Source organism: Anas acuta, chromosome 8 (assembly GCF_963932015.1).
Source record: "Anas acuta chromosome 8, bAnaAcu1.1, whole genome shotgun sequence".
In the NCBI taxonomy this organism is placed as follows: domain Eukaryota; kingdom Metazoa; phylum Chordata; class Aves; order Anseriformes; family Anatidae; genus Anas; species Anas acuta.
In genome coordinates, this window is record NC_088986.1 from 7,278,508 (window position 1) to 7,294,878 (window position 16,371).

Genomic DNA, 16,371 nt, shown 5'->3' on the forward strand with positions numbered 1-16,371 from the left:
CTTTGTTTTCCTCATTATACCTTTTCAGATTAATAGTATTTTGCTATCACATACTTTCACCTGAGATTTGATGCTCCCATTCTACTGTATATCCAGTCCTACAATTAGCATTTGCTAATTAAAAACATCATATTTCACTGTTAATAGCCACTGTATCCTCTTCCTTTCTTTGTGCAGGTACAGTTTATTTTTCTTAGTCTGCATTGTTTAAGTACCATGTCAGGACTGTCTCAATGCAGATTCACAGCCTTCATCCATCAGTGACAACCTGAACTGTTTGTTCATCAAAAATTTTTGCTTAACTCCCAGATTCCTGAATGACTATAAGTGAGCTTGAACTCTTTACCTTTCCTCATCATCTCTCTCACTTCACCCTGGGGACTTAAATCTTGTCTTCAATGTCATCTACCTTGTCTAAAGACTGGCCCCCAGCCCTCTGTAGTTTGTGTTCCTTCTCTGTGCTCATGAAATCCAGTATTCATTTTATAATTGAGCAGCATCATGGTAATGGTTGCCAAAAATGTACCTTGCACTGGGATTCAAGCCTAGTTAGATGTGAGGCTGCCAGTAGAGACAATGGAAAGAGAAAGGCACCTCCAGAGAGCAATTAATTTTACCTATCTCAGGCACATGACTTAGCATAGGCACGCACCGCTGCTTTGGCAGTGTCTTTTCCTCTCTCTGGTGACTGCAGTGGGAGCTGAAGTGACTATCTTAAAGTCAGCGCCCTGCCTTACCTTGGCCAGCTAAAGCTAAGTGAGATGAATCCCACCCTCAAGTTCAGAACAAGGCATCCAAAGATGAAGCTGAACATGTTACTTCATAAATTGGTCCTGCTGGTAAGAAACTAGCTGCTCCATTTGGGAACCAGATGTTTAGCCATTATGTAGGTATGACAAGATGCAGGCAGCCCCATCTCTGAGTGGAGATGATCTGGACAGAGCAATTTCTACTCATCCAGAAGATTTTTGCTAGTGAGGGAGTTTGCTGCTGATGCTGTAGATGGCCAAGCCTTCAGCTCGCACCAGTTACATCAGGTTATTCAGTGTCTGTACCTACATGTTGGCTCACGCATTTGTACTGCAGTTTCCAAACGCTGGCATCTCCTGCAGCTACCTTGTGTACCACAGTGACCTGTGAGAATAGTGTATGGAATCTTGCATCCCTATTTCTGGTCTGTCAGGAAACTTCAAATTGATCTTCAAGCTTAATTTTATAATAACCCATAGGTAGTTTAAATATTTCAGTCAGTTCACCTCCTAATCACCTTTCCTTGAGGCTAAATAATTCCCATTTCATCATTCTCTCAGCTACTATGTTAGCTTCTCCAGTACATTAATCATTTTGGTTGCCCTCTGCTGTGCTTTCTCCATTTTATCTACATCTGTCTTCCACTCTTATGACCAAAATTGGACATTATATTCCAAATTTGGTCTATCACCACAGGGTCTTATCAAGAAAAAATGTAATTTTATTGGCTCTGTTACAGATATACCTCTTTCTTAATGTATACTAGCATATTACAGACCTTCACTACTGCTGTCTGTTGAAGTGAGAGTGGTTGAGTTGGAGCAGTCAAATACACCCAGGGCATTTTCATCTCTCATGTTAACTACCTCATTACCAGCTTACCTGTTTTAGTTTTAGTGCATCTCTGTTAATATCAGCATTATTTACTATGTGGATGCTAGTATTGTGTGAACAGGAGAGAACAGGAAGACATTACAAAATGAAGTGAGGATACCAGCACTAATCGGTGAATTTTTTCTTGAAAATTTGGATGATTACATTGGGAATTGTATTTTCTCTTCTGCTTATTATATTACATTTCCTTTATACCCTTCATCTATCTATTAGTGGCAGCAAAGCTATTCTATAAACAGCTATATCCTTCAGAGTTCCAGTGATCAGCCCTACTTTAGTGTCATTTGTATTATTTGTAAATACAGAGAAAAACCCTAAAAGGGACAGTCTGAGGATTGCACAATATAGTGAATGCTGCAAAAACTGACTAAATTGCTGTGATGCTCTGATTTTCTCAGAGACACAGCCTCATCTTTTCTCTAAAAAAAAACCAAACAACCAAAATCAACAAACCAAACCAAAAACCAAAGCAAAATAGTCCCAAAACAAACAAGCAAAACCAACAACCACCTTCCCTCCTCTCCCCTCTTCCTTCCCTCCCAAATCAAGAAGTAATCTGAAATGAAATAATAAAATTCTGTTCAGGAAAAAAAAAAAAAAAAAAGCATGATCCTATTTTCTGGGCAAAGCTAGGATTTTTTTTTTTTTTTTTTTTCTCCAATATTTTGTCCTATAATCTTCCTAGGATTTCATGCAACCTTACATTTAGACAGATTTAGAATTATGAGCCTTATCATAAATCAAGAAAAAGCCTCCTTTGGATCAGTGTCTTGTGCATTTTTAGTAACAGAATAAAGCAAGAGAATCATGCTATAATAATATAGAGGAGGATGGGTACAGCATACCATTTTCTTTTAAATTTTTTATTATTTTAGTGACAGACGGTTCCAGCAGTTAGAGTATCAGTTTGGGACTTAGGAAATCTGAGTTCAATTTCAGTTCGATTGAGTTCAGTCTCAGGGCAAGTCATGTAATTTGTCTTTGCCTCAGTTTCTCATTGATGAGCAATTCTCTGTAAATGCTGAACATACTGGATACTGTGGTTATAGAGACCATATATAAAGGTCTCAAGAGAAGCAGCAAAGCATCTTAACTTAACAAAGCATTTTACTGGAAGCAAAGACAATGCCTTTATCAGCAACGAGACTTGGAGAAAAGGTGGAGGATTTGGTCATTAGCCCCGGTGGGTTTCTTGTTGGCTTTAAATGTGCTGGGGGGAATTACAAAGGTGTGGAACAGCCACACATTGGTCAATTAGTTTGCCTTCTGCAGTTAATGGTAAGGAAAATGTGACATCCAGATTTCTCAGGAATCCTTTGAAACAATTATGGCCAGAATATACAGTCCAGATTTACAAGGGCTAAAAATCTGGGCCAGAATTCACAGAATATCTGAAGAAATATCCCCTGTGCACTGAGAACAAAATTACTACTAAGATTTTTGGAAAAAATATGGCTTTCATCTTTAAATGTTGCAGGTTGTTTGGATAATTTGGTTAGTTAAAGAAGTTGGGAAAATTCATGAGAAAAAATATCCTGGAACATGTACATTTGTGTACTGTTCATCCCAGGCCTTTTTCTGCCCCTTTATGCTGTTCAAACTGCACATACAACTTTTATTTTGACACACGTGCCAACACAGTGTCACTGTGAACTGTTTTTAATGCATGATATTAAAGATATAGACCAATTGATGCAATATGGTGCTTAACAACATTCACTTTAGAAGATACCTGATGATTCCTGAAATTCTTTCTGCCCAGAATATTAGCTAATATTTCAATAGATGTGAACTCCAAAAATGGATGGAATTGATTACACCTCTGCACAAGAAATGACCATTTACTCCAGATGATGACTAGACTTCAGTGTGTAGACTGAATACCTATGACGGTATATATTTTTTGACCAGAAGGCAATCAGAAGTAGGATTTTGAAACACAACTTGTACTGGCATAATCTATTTAGATGAGATTTAAAGATTAAAAAAAATAGTAAGAGAATGACTTGGATGACTATGATGTAAATAAGATTAGATAATGAATCATTTCCTAATGTGCTGAGAAAATAAGATTAGTCTGTTCCTGGTCATGTGAACAGCTTTTCATTGATGACCAAATCCAAGCCACCAAAAATAAGCCTTTGCTTGTCCTCATCTCTTACATTGTATCAGGAATGTGTCCTTAGAAATGATAATTTTAGGCATCAAGGGTGAATACGGCAGTTTTGTGTGATTGCAGGATATAAGATGACAAAGAACTGGTGATCCACAGCTTACTGCAATTTCTGTTGCTCAATATGTTTCATTAAGGTTAGTTTATGAAGGTTAGAAGCAAGCTGAGACCATAGAAATAATGGAGTTCTGCCACCAGTTTCAATGCAGCCAGAATTTACTTGGGAGATTTCATGTTGTGTCTGTCTACCCTAAAAGGAGCTGGACATGAACTATTTGTTATGTGATAACAAATAATGGTCCTGGAAAACAGCACTGATGTTAGTCATCAACTAAACCTGGAGAGCAGAAACAGCAAATGCTTTATTCATTGAACCTCCATCTTTTATCCTTTTCCGGTTTCAGCTGTCATTAAACCTTTTTTACCGAAGTAGTTTTAAATTACCACATTAATTTCAAAATCAAGCTAAGTTCCTTAGTAAGTGAACCATTTTCATCAGTATCTGAAAGAATTCATTATTAAGTTGATTCACTAAGAGCTCTCAACTTACTACATCAAAAGAACAGCACGTTTTTCACAATTCAATACATTCTTAGTGAGGAGGTTCAAAATAGTTGTTGAGCTACTATTGAGTATTCATGTAAAACATTGTAAAAGCATTGCTTTTTTTTTTTTTTTTGCTTTTTTTTTTTTTTTTTTTTTTTCTGGTAGTAATTTTTCTTCCCAAATATAGATATAGGACTAATATGCCATGGGAGATGAATCTCCAACTGCCATAAATCAGTATAGCTCCATTGACCTCATCCAAGCTACTCTAAGTCATAGAGATCTGACCTATTAAAAATCTTTATTTCTGCTTCTGCATTTTTATATCCTAGTCAATCTTCAGTGATGGGAAAGGCTGAGATGAAGGAGTGGATCAATGTGAGAACAACTGTTAAAATTTTAACTGTTTTTATTGGTAGAAATAATATGTAACTGCAAGGTGTATAAAACATAACACAGTGGGGTCCATTTATGAGATGAGCCTTTATGTACTACCACAGCACAAATAATATACTCACTTTTCCCATCTAGCAGCAACAGGGAATAAAGATGTAAGAAAATTGTCCGGGGGAGAAAGAAAAGAGAAAGAGTTCAGGCAATCATTCACCCAAATCCCTGAAGGCTAAGGTGACATGTTTGCATCAACCATCTTTTGTTGATTACTTTGTATTACTTTCATTTGTAATGGAGTTTTGGATGTACTTTGAATAAACGGTATTTGGCAAAACCAAAAGTATATTCTACTGTGAAAACAGGGGCAAACTTTAATGTAGTTTTGTTGGGTAAGTGAAATGAAGCGATTCCTCCCAAGGTGGTTGGTGTTACCCACAGCTTTATTCATTGACTGTCTTATTTTTACCAAAAGATAGAAAATTGTGCTTAGATTTGGTAAGCAGTTTTCAGGGAAATCTGATTTTATGTTTGATGTGGCAAAGTGATTTCACCAAAATAAAATCATTGTCCTGCCTGCCTCACCCATAGTCTAATAGAGCTTTACTATTTGCACATGGGAATAGTGGTCCTGGAGATATCCTAGAGGCTAGGGGCTGTAAAAATATTGGTTTAGACCTTTGTATATCCTTTTTCATACTATTTTCAGTGAGGAACTACTGCTTGTTCCGGTCTTTATTAGTACCATGTTCCATATGAATCATTCCTTTGCTTCTGAAAAACACAGCTTAGGGGAAGTTTGTAAGAGAAGAGTTTTGGAGTTTTTCATTCCTACAGAAATTCGTCTCCTGAACACTTTCATGGAAAGTGATGTTTGGGTCCAGCAACTCCAAAAGCAGATCAATATCTACAAAAGCAATAAAACATCTCAACAGAAGAGCAGCAAGTGCAAAAGTGCAATTCAAGAGTGATTTGCCCCTGACAGGAGAGCCTAGAGCAATAGAAATCTTGCTGAGGCACAGTGAATCACAGTGGCACAATATCGCACACCCAACACTGACAGAGCACAAAGGACCACAGAATTGTAGAAAAGAATTGTAGAATTGCTGAATTGGAAGGGACTCACAAGGATTGAGTCCAAATCATGGCTCCACACAGGACCACCCCAAAACCAAACCATCTGAGAGCAGTGTCCAAATGCTTCTTGAGCTCTGACAGGCTCAGTGCTGTGACCACTGCCCTGGGCAGCCTGTCCCAGTGCCCGACCACCCTCTGGGTGCAGAACCGTTCCCTAACACCCAGCCTGACCCTCCCCTGTCCCAGCTCCATGCCGTTCCCTCGGGTCCTGTCGCTGTCCCCAGAGAGCAGAGCTCAGTGCCTGCCCCTCTGCTCCCCTCGTGAGGGAGCTACAGGCCGCCATGAGCCCTCCCCTCAGCCTGCTCTGCTCTGGGCTGAACAAACCAAGGGACCTCAGCCACTGCTGGTACGTCTTGCCCTTCACCATCTTTGTAGCCCTCCTTAGGACACCATCTAATAGTTTTATGCCTTTTTTTATACTGTGGCGCCCAACACTGCACAGACCACTTGAAGCGAGGCCGCACCAGTGCAGAGCACAATCACTGTGCCTCATGCACACCAGGATATGTTTGGTCCTTTTGGCTGCCAGGACACAGTGTTGACTCATATTCAACTTGATGTCTACTAAAACCTCCAAATCTCATTCCACAGGGCTGTTCTTCAGCCTCTAGTCCCCCAGCCTGTCCCCAGAGAACAGGGTACAGAGTATGATAAAAGGCCTGATTTGCAAAGAGGAACCAGTTCTAGAGCTATAAATACCTTGCCAAAAGAAGTGTTAAGATCAAATGAATCACATACATCGGATATTTTCTTTAGGGTAATCATTACATTTTCCAGAGCAGCATTGCACACTGGCAAAAGGGAGGCAGTGAAGGCAAACGTCATGGAGAGAGATGATAACTTCACCTAGCTGACCCCTGGATCACCAACATAACTAAGACTGTATTTTACTTTCTAGAAGAACAAATTGTTGTAACTGTCCTAATTGTCTTCAGTGTTATACAACCAAAACTTCTAGCTGGTATCTAGTTCTCCCTGACATCAGCAGTTCACAGGAGTCTCAATGTTGAAAATGTTTCCAGTGACATAATAATTCACTTTCAGATAGGATATATCTATATGCAAGCAGTGTATCAATGTGTTAATACTCTCTGGAAGAGAACACTCTGGGGAATATGTTTAACTACTTGATGCCTCTGGGTGCATCACATATCATCTGGGTGTCTTGTGCGTTCTGGCAGTGGGATATAAACTTATAAAACATTTCATCTGCGAAAGCACTTTGCTACTTTGCCTCCGTGATTCAATGAAGGGAAACGTGCTAAGGATGCTACAAACGGTGTCTAAGTCCCCTTGTAAAGAAGCTACCAAAGAACTTTTGGGTTATTCAGGCTGTAGAAGTGAGTTGTTCTGTTACAGCACCTCGTTGGGGGGCAGTCACATTGTGCAGCGGGTACACAGATATTCCTACAATATTAGATTAATCCAGAGTTAGATTGCTGTGGCTGATTAAGGGATTCATCAAAATGAGCTTGTACCTTCCATAAAGGTTAACTTTGACTTGTACAAAGTGCATTAAAGATGAACAGTCTTCAGTATTATGCTCTTCAGAATTTTACAGTGAATGAGGCATGTCATTGATTATTTACAGAGCACTCTACACCATAATAATTCCAGAGTAATATCAAGATATATGTATTCTGAAGCTTGTTGGAATGGAAAAAATGTTGCCAGTGATATTTTGTAAAATAAGTATAGTACAAAGGTCATTGTGAGGAGGTGTACAATTACAGAATATCTTGGCCATGAAATTCCGTTGAAATAAGTTCAGAAATTATTAATCTGTCCTTAGAGTGAAATGATGCATTGGCAAATCTGCTGTGAACTGATTTTCACTTAGGTTTTTTGTTTTAAGTGGAAAACTGAAGGGAAGAGAAACCCCAGCTGCACAAAGATTTTCGATTTCACCATGTTCCCACAGAAGAACTGCAGTTTTGACAGGGCTTCAGCTTCAACTGGCAGCACGTCCCATAAGAGATTTTTTCCTCTCCTTTCTTATACAAAGACAGTGTTTAGTATTGTATCTCTGTGTGTTTGCCTGGAGCAATCTAAGGTACTATGGCTTTTCTAATAGCAATTCACATTTGATTTTCATATTATGGCTGTTCAAGATTTCCAGTAGTGTTTTGGTTTTAATTTGACAGAAATTAATAAGTATAAGGAGAAAGATATCATACATCAGTACGGTACAGCATATTGTCACACTTCCTAATTCGTTAGACAATAAGAATAATCTACCACTTCCAATTTAGACTCAGTAAAATAAACACATGTATATTAATGATTTAAAAATATTTCTGTTCAGTCAAGCATGTCTTCTTTATGCAGAATAGCATCAGATCAATAATTAGTTGCCATGCATTTTAATAACAAGAGTTTTTGCTTAAGATTGTTTTTCATAATTTTGCATTTATGTTTGACAAGTTCAGGAACTTGTCTTATTTGAAAGAGAAAATATTAATGCAGAAATTACTTCTCATTGTATTATTGCTTGCCAAATCTAATATGTAAATACCCAGTAGAACTCATGCTTATGTTAATGGGGAGAGGATCATAGAAATCTTGTAGACAGAGTCTATTTGTCCCACTTTGTTCCACACATTAGTATTCTCTATGGTACTTAATTATTCAGTGTTTTAATTTTAAATTAAAAATAAATACTGTACATGAATGATAATTCGAGTGAAATGATAGGAAAACATTGTCACAATGAAATATAAGTTCCTTTATGGTCTGTTTCTAGTCAAAAAAAGTATCACAAAGAACTACTCCTTATATTTCCTAAATTTAACTCTGTGCTATCATTAGAGATCTAAAGAATACATATCAGTGACTGGTTATAATGTGGAAAAGAAATCCAGCTGAAACTGTTGTATAGCCAAAGGCATAGTGAACTTATTATTTAATACTGGATTTATTACTTCTGTGCACCTTTAGTGGAGTATGAGGATTGTCACCTTTAGTTAGAAAATTCATGCCTGGCATAAGAAATAGTTTTTATATATGGATTTTCTTTTGTCCTAGTGGATTCTCTCAAAATAATTCATTAATAACAATCTTATAGATGACAATTTTGCTGGGATTTGGCTCACTGACTGCTCTGACTGTACTTGTTGGGCATTGTGGAGTACTGTAATGCCTCTCTGAAATGAGAGGAAAATTCTATTTCCCACACAGATATGGCTCAAGAAGTGACCTTCCTCTAGATTCTTTTTTTCCATTTACACTAAACATAGTGGTTGACAACAGACGTGTGAAGATAGTTTTCTTTGCTCTCTTTGAATTGGGAGCCATCTCTTCCCCTCCACGAAAGCATTTTGCTTTGCAGTAGTTGATGTTATTGCTTTCCCCCCAAGCTTGGACCTGCTGTAACTTGCACCTGGGCTGAGCTGTTGTTGAGTTGCTTACCACCTCATTCCCCTTAACATATTCCACTTTTACCACATTTTAAAACTCACCAGCTTGTTAGCAGCTTTTGTGTTCATTGCATGTATTTTGTCGAGTTTGGAAGAGGCCTTCAGCTCTAGCAATACATAAACCACATAAAATTACACATTGTTATTGATAACGGAGTTCAAGTAAAAGTCTGATTGTTGCTTTGTTAATTCACAATGGAAACAGGCAGGAAGTTCAATCCCCTGTTGTTACTGGTGCTCAAATCATATAATCCTGTACATTTATATTAAGCTCCATTTTACAAGCAGTTGGATTTTATTTCCCCACTACTCTTACTGGAAGGTTGTTCTGGAACGTCTCTGCTCTTCTGATTGGAAACCTTCTAATATCTAGCCTAAATTTATCCCATTTATACTTTTTGCGTTAGTGGCAACGTTGACCTGTAGCACAGATTTTTGTTCTTTCTAAGGTGCTTCTAATGTTAAACTAATCATTGACTGCAGTCATTTCCCCTCTCTTCCTCGATTTCCCCCCTAATCCCTCCTGTCCCTGTTGTTTGCACCTGTTTGAGTTTTCCATTCTTGAATCAGAGGACCAGAATTACTCATAATACTTGAGAGGAGGTGATAGGAGTTCCTTGTGCCATGGCGTTAATTCTTTGCATTTGGAAATACCTTCCTGGATACATCCTGAAGCTGCATTTGTCTCGTTGACAAGTGCATTGCAATGACACCTCACAGTATCCACAGTCATGGGGGAGCATGGGCTGGTAAATTCAGCAGCTACTCTGAGTAAGCTGGGCAGATGCTGGTTACGTGTGAAGGGTAGGGATGTGAATATTTTTTGTAATAAATCAACACTTATCTTTTCACTTTGAAAAAGTATCTGTCAGTTCTAACTGGTAAATTTTAATAGTTTTTAGGCTATAATTTAATAATGAAGGGCTGGGAATTCTAAATGAAACAGAAGATGAGAATCAAAGCAAAATCCATGACAGAAAAAAAAACTTATTGCTGAAACTTGCATTATCCAAGCAGTATTTTGTAGTTTAAAAATATTCTGTTCATTATATATATGGCCTTCTGGTTATCTGAATAAAAGTTCCACTTTCTGAGCCAATGAACAAAACAAACAGGTTTATTTGAAATGTCAAAGCAGGGGATAATGTATTATTTTTTGCCATCTTGCTAATGGAAACAAGATATTTATCAGTATAGGAAAGCCACATTTCTTCACCTAGAGAATACTTCAATAAGGAAAGAGATAAGTCACTTACCTTAGTAACATATTCCTGTGAACTGGAGCAGCAAATCAATACCGTGGGACCAGGGATACAGGACATTAATAATCTTTTCTACATGTTAAGACAGGAATAGCCTTTTCAGTGGTACCAAAGCAGGGATATTGCTATATACTACTTGTAAGATACTTGAAATTATGATTTAATATGTTAATATTTAATATGTTAATTAATATCTACTGTGCAGATAATCTACAATCTAAAGTCCAAGGGGGTAGGACTTTGGTTAAAGTTTTAAAATGAGTTAAATACATTGTATTGACATGAGTTGACCACACGCATGAGGCTGAGGATGAACTTGGTTTTGACTTGGCAGCTATATCTTGATTACATCATAAAGTAAATCATTTATCCCGTAAGTTTGAATTCCTGTATACGAAACCTGGGTATGATGCTTATCTTCCAATTAGTACTAACAGTTACAGTCAGGTATCATCTGTGTGTACAAAATTGAATTACACAGGTATTCCTGTATACTATACAAATATGAAAATGCTACACCAAGATAATATAGTTATACCTAAAGGTGAGTTTATTGTGACACCAATACTCATATAGAAACTACTGGGGGAGATAACTGTGAAGAGCTGTGCCATATAGTCTGTGACACTACAGACCACAATAGCCACACTCTTACTTTTTAAATAGAATTTGGAATTTAGACCCTGATTTGTCACAGCATTTAATCCTCGGTTTAACATGTGATAGAGTTCAGAGGTGGATTTGCATTTAAGTAGAAGCTTAAGACAAGTGCTTTTCTCTCCAGTACAGGTGTAATAGGATGCTTTTGTCATATATAGTCCAGAAGAATGAGTGGCAAATGATACGTCACCCCAGAGCATGTCTAATATATACTTAATATCAGGAATAGAATGAATTAGTATTACGAACAGCTATATTAGAAATACATTAGTTTTCCCATGAAACAACATCTGTACTGCAGTTAAGACCACTTGAAAGTTTTTAGGTCTTGCTTTTGTTGTGATACAAATAAACTGGGAATTCATGGGATCTGAAAACCTGTAATGCTCCAGAACTTCGCACCTTTCTAAGGATGACTGGAAGAAGGGCTTTACAAATGCACAGCCTCATGGTTTAACTTGAATCTTTGACAAGTGTATATTTTAAAGTGTTGTTTTTCCTTCAGTCAACCCCATAATATACTTGTATGCTCAAAGCCTTATAAAATCAAAATTGCTATGGAGAAGGGGATGGATTGCCATATCCCTTCTGCAGTTTCAATTAAAAGGCCTGATCATCAAATGAACTCACTCTTTGGGCTTTGCAGCAGGTCCTGAATTGTCATTCACTTGCTAATTATACAGTCTGTGGTGCTGGTGATTAGGGAGAAGAAAATAAAGGCTGAGTTTGACTGCAGATCTGAAAGTGAGCTTTCAAAGGTGACAATTAGAGAAACCCTCTTTTGACTTGCAAAGTTGATACAGAGTCAGAGAAAGATTAAATCTGGATCCAGTAGCTTTGTTTTGATTGAGGGACATTTCCAGCTGCAGCTACACTTTGCACGGTTACATTTTTGCCCAATCAATATGCATAGCGGGTGGGCCATGCAGAATCCGCGATATCAACTGCTTACAGGGTTAGAAGTTTGCTTTCCAATCAGACATGCATGTTAGGCTTCAGTAAATCTACTGTACTGAATCTGTGAAGCAACACTTTCAAATATAAGGCACTATTGAAGTCAGTAAGTATAAAGAAATTGCGTTATACCATATAATGGGTAATAACAAATTTTGGCAATGCTTTAGAATAAATGTTCTTCTGATATTGTTCCATTGCAGGTATTTCTACTGGAAGAAAATTCTGAAATTTCAAAATGGCAGAGTCTTCCAGAAGTGGAAATACATTGGTTGAGAGGAAGCGTAAGATCCCAAACTGCAGAGGTAAAATGAGAATCGATGCCACCTTAGAACTTGCAAAAGAAGTTGAAACAAACAGTAGGGTTTTTTAGCCATGAAAACTAGATAAGAGCGAGGAAAGTCACCGTGTCATTGGGTAGAGGGAGGATGAGTTTAAGGATAGCATAAATGCTTTCAAAAAATTAGATGATTTTGTGCCTCAGTGTTCAATTTGGACAATGACTCTGAACTTGGATGGGAGAAAATTGGCTTTATGGGAGTGAATTTGGAAGGATGGAAATGATGCCTTTTGAGGTAGAAGTAAAAATCAAAATCAAGGAGTGCTGTTTCAGGGGATCTGCGTCACTGTAGTCTGAAGGAATTGGCATTTGAAACTGCATTTCTACTTGAAGGATATTTAGGAATATGTTAAAGTGGGAGTGGTATGCGAAATTTCAGACATGATTCCTATATTTAAGATAGGAGAAAACTGTCATCTAGTTAAGCATAGGCATATTAGCGTGACACCAGTAGCATGCAAGGCATTGCAGTGATTTTGGAAAGAAGAGCAACAGAAAACACAGCAAATGGAAGACGTGGGATAATACAGTATCGGTTTACCAAAAGCAGATTTACTGGATTATCTTGATAATCTTTCTTTAGATTATCCTGATCTTTTTAGACAAATAAAATGGCAATAGATGTGATGTATGTACGCTGTGAGAGAAGCATCTGACACAGAGCTACACGGAGAATCATTTGACTGGAAAAGATGAAGATTAGGCCTAGAGTTGTAAAATGGGTAGGAACTGGCTAAAGCAGATAACAGATGATGCTGAAAGAAGAAATACCAAGTTAGAGGGAGATAAAAATGGAGTTTCTGAAGGCACAGTCTGGGGACCTATATCCGTTAATATTTTCATTAATCAACTAGGCACAAAAAGAATAAGAACCTGCTAGAGAAATGTGCTGATGGCTGAAGTTGGGAGGGATTGTCAATAGCAAGGAGGCTCAGAGCATACAGAAAAATAGAATATCCTAAAGGATTGGGGAAATATAAATGGGATTACATTCAACGGTTCAAGTAGCAAGGTCACGTAGCTTGGGACTAATGACAATTTCTAATATAAGGTAAGGCTTGTCGGTGGGACTGATACAGGAGAATTGGGCATATATTTTGGCACTATTTCAAAAGAAGGATTTCTAGTTGAGATAGGGAAGAATTAATGACCCGAAGAAAGCTTTGGTAAGACTTCTGCAGGAATATGGTGACTACCTGTGACCACCTGTGTTTGAAAGAAATTCATCCTAGAAAGGTGAGTAGTTTGATGTGTTCACTCAGCGTACTGAAGGCTTCAAAGAAACAGCCATAAACATGACAGGAGTGAAGAGGAACATTTTAAGCTTTGACAATATTGTTACATAAACGAAGTGCAAACTGCTCATCAGTAATTTACCCTGTATTTTAGAGAAGGGTTATTAATGAAAGATACGAGTTTCTGGAAGAGCCTTCAACAGGAGCAGTGGCGAGAACCCCTCTGACTAATTCAGTGATGGAAATGGGTTTGTCCGAGGGATTCAGCAGCATGTCTGCATGCTGTAGCTGCTCCGTGGCTCAGTGGGCTGTTCCCGTTCATTCTGATTCCACATTAATACAAAACCATTTCAGCTTTTAACCCCATATAAACCTCTGATCCAGAGCAGGATTATGACAATTCTGCAGCTTTAGCAAGCAGACTAGGGTGGCAAGGAGATTCTCCAGCCCTAGCAAATTTGGGATCTGAGGAAGAATGTTTTACCTATTCCCTTCGCACTGAGAAGCAAAGGGAAGCAATCAGCTGTACTCCATAACGAGCTGAAATGGAGCTGCTCACAAATAAGAGGTGGGTTTCCCCAGGTGTTTGGTTGACTAGTCGTTACTTTAATCCAAAATGTTTAGCTGAAAATATTGGTTTCTCATTGACAAATTGAATGCCTTCCCTTCCCCCAGCCATTACGTTTTCTGGGTTTCTGCTCATATCTCTTCCATTTCCCTTATTCAATTTGTCTAGCAGAATGAAATGAAAACATGCTGACATTTTCAAGGAAATCAGATACTTCCCATGAAAGTTTCAATGGAAAATTTTCAGAGAGCCCTGAGGCTCAGGGGCTGGTTGCATCGGGGTGTGGCCAGCTAAATCTGCTGCCTGACTCACTGGGGGCAATGCCTTAGCGTCCCTTAGACCTTTCAGGTGATTTACTTCTGAGAGGGAAACATCTTTCATGGGGAGCCCTGTGCTGTGGGTGGCACCAACTGCTCTCGCAGCAGCTCTGGCTGACCTTGCTGCGAGTGGTGCAGAAGGCTGAGCCCTGGCTGCTTCCACCCTCCCCTCCCTCCCCCTCGCACTGCGGAGGCACATGAGAACTGACCACAGCGTAGCCCTAAATGTTTTATTTTTAACTTTTGCCAGACAACACGTGTATCCAAGGCCGAACAAAAAGAGCCGGAGAATGGGGTATAAGTGCTTGTCAATGTCAGACCCGATCATTGTCAAACAGGGGCTGGATTCTGCAGCTACGCTGCATACAGCGCTCCTGTTTCCTTCAGTGGTGCTCCCAAGCCACAGCGAGGAATGCCTAGAGAGATGGATAAAGGCAGACAGACATAGATACAGACTGACAGAATCAACCCCCAGATGGAGGTTGCTTGAATTTACCAGAAATTAAGATGCTGTACTGCTTAAGAAAGAGTTCCATGATCTCATTAAGTCTCTTTTGTGTCTCTCTTTTCATTTTATCCTCCACTTTCCTCCTAAAAAAGAAAAAAACCCACATACACACACAAAAAAATCCCAACAACTTTATGTCATTTGCAGATTGAATTAGAGGAAAATTGCCTATGGACTAAATAAAATGTTTATGTACTTTTCTACTAGCAAAGTCCTGTACTGACGGCTTGTGTTTTTTAAAGGAGACGAAAATGCAGCATGTCACAGTAATGGCATATAGTCTAACTTGCTCTTGCAAATCAGGACTTCTTAATATTTTCCTTTTAAATAAAAATGCCATTTATCATTATCAAATGAAGTGTTAATGGAATCAACTCATACACAAACTCATGCATATATATCTATAAATAAATATAATATATACATAAAAAAATCCTTACTGCAGAGAATGATCAAGCACCTTGTCAGCAATCCATATTATATTCGTTAATTTGATTCCTGCCAAAAAATCACTTAAGTGAGACCTTCTGATTTCTTTCTTTAACGCTTGAGGCTCCTTTCATCCAGGCAGTGTTTATTAACCTATTTCTGGAAATCAGCATAAGCACAAGCTATATTTAATCTGTTCTTTTCATGTGCTTTTTTTTTGCTTCTTCCTTTTATTTTTATTTTTGTTTTGTGTGCATGTTTGTGTTTTTGTTTTTAATTCCAGTGTAAGAATTAGATACTGAGCATTGGCCACTATTAAAAAACAACAACTTCAAATAGTGAGAACTGAAATAATAAATACTAAGGTTCATTATGTGTGTTTATATGCTTGGGGGAGGAGGGGGTCTGAATCCAGTTTAGTTCCAGGACTAATGGTAATGGCAGCAGGAAAACTAAACTCACCTGAAGAGTAATACTGGGACCTCATGGCTGAGCTTTGGGGTGCAGCTTCAAAGCTCTGCACTCTTCTCCCAGCTGGTAGCTGGTAGCCCAGTTATTTTCCATGGCAGATCTCTCACCTGTATGCTTCTGGGTCCCCATCTGAAAAGTGGGTGTAAAATATTAAACTCCTTACTTAATTTGAAGTCTGGGATGACTTGTTGAATGTTAGAGACTGAATCAACCCCAAATCCTTTGACAGAACCCAAAATAAATATGGGTTGCTTGAGCCACTCTGTTCAAGCACATTCCTGAAAGATGTTGTACCTCACAAGAATCACTTGGATTTGTATA

The 16,371-nt window shown here is 38.3% G+C and overlaps 1 long non-coding RNA gene across 1 annotated transcript in view; it reads left to right on the top strand.

The window, feature by feature from the left end:
- Nucleotides 1-16,371, top strand: part of LOC137860403 (uncharacterized) — a 47,404-nt gene that overhangs the window by 15,416 nt on the left and 15,617 nt on the right. The window contains exon 3 of the long non-coding RNA XR_011098888.1: nt 12,386-12,487. This is a non-coding gene — a long non-coding RNA (uncharacterized lncRNA). The remainder of the gene's footprint in view (nt 1-12,385; nt 12,488-16,371) is intronic.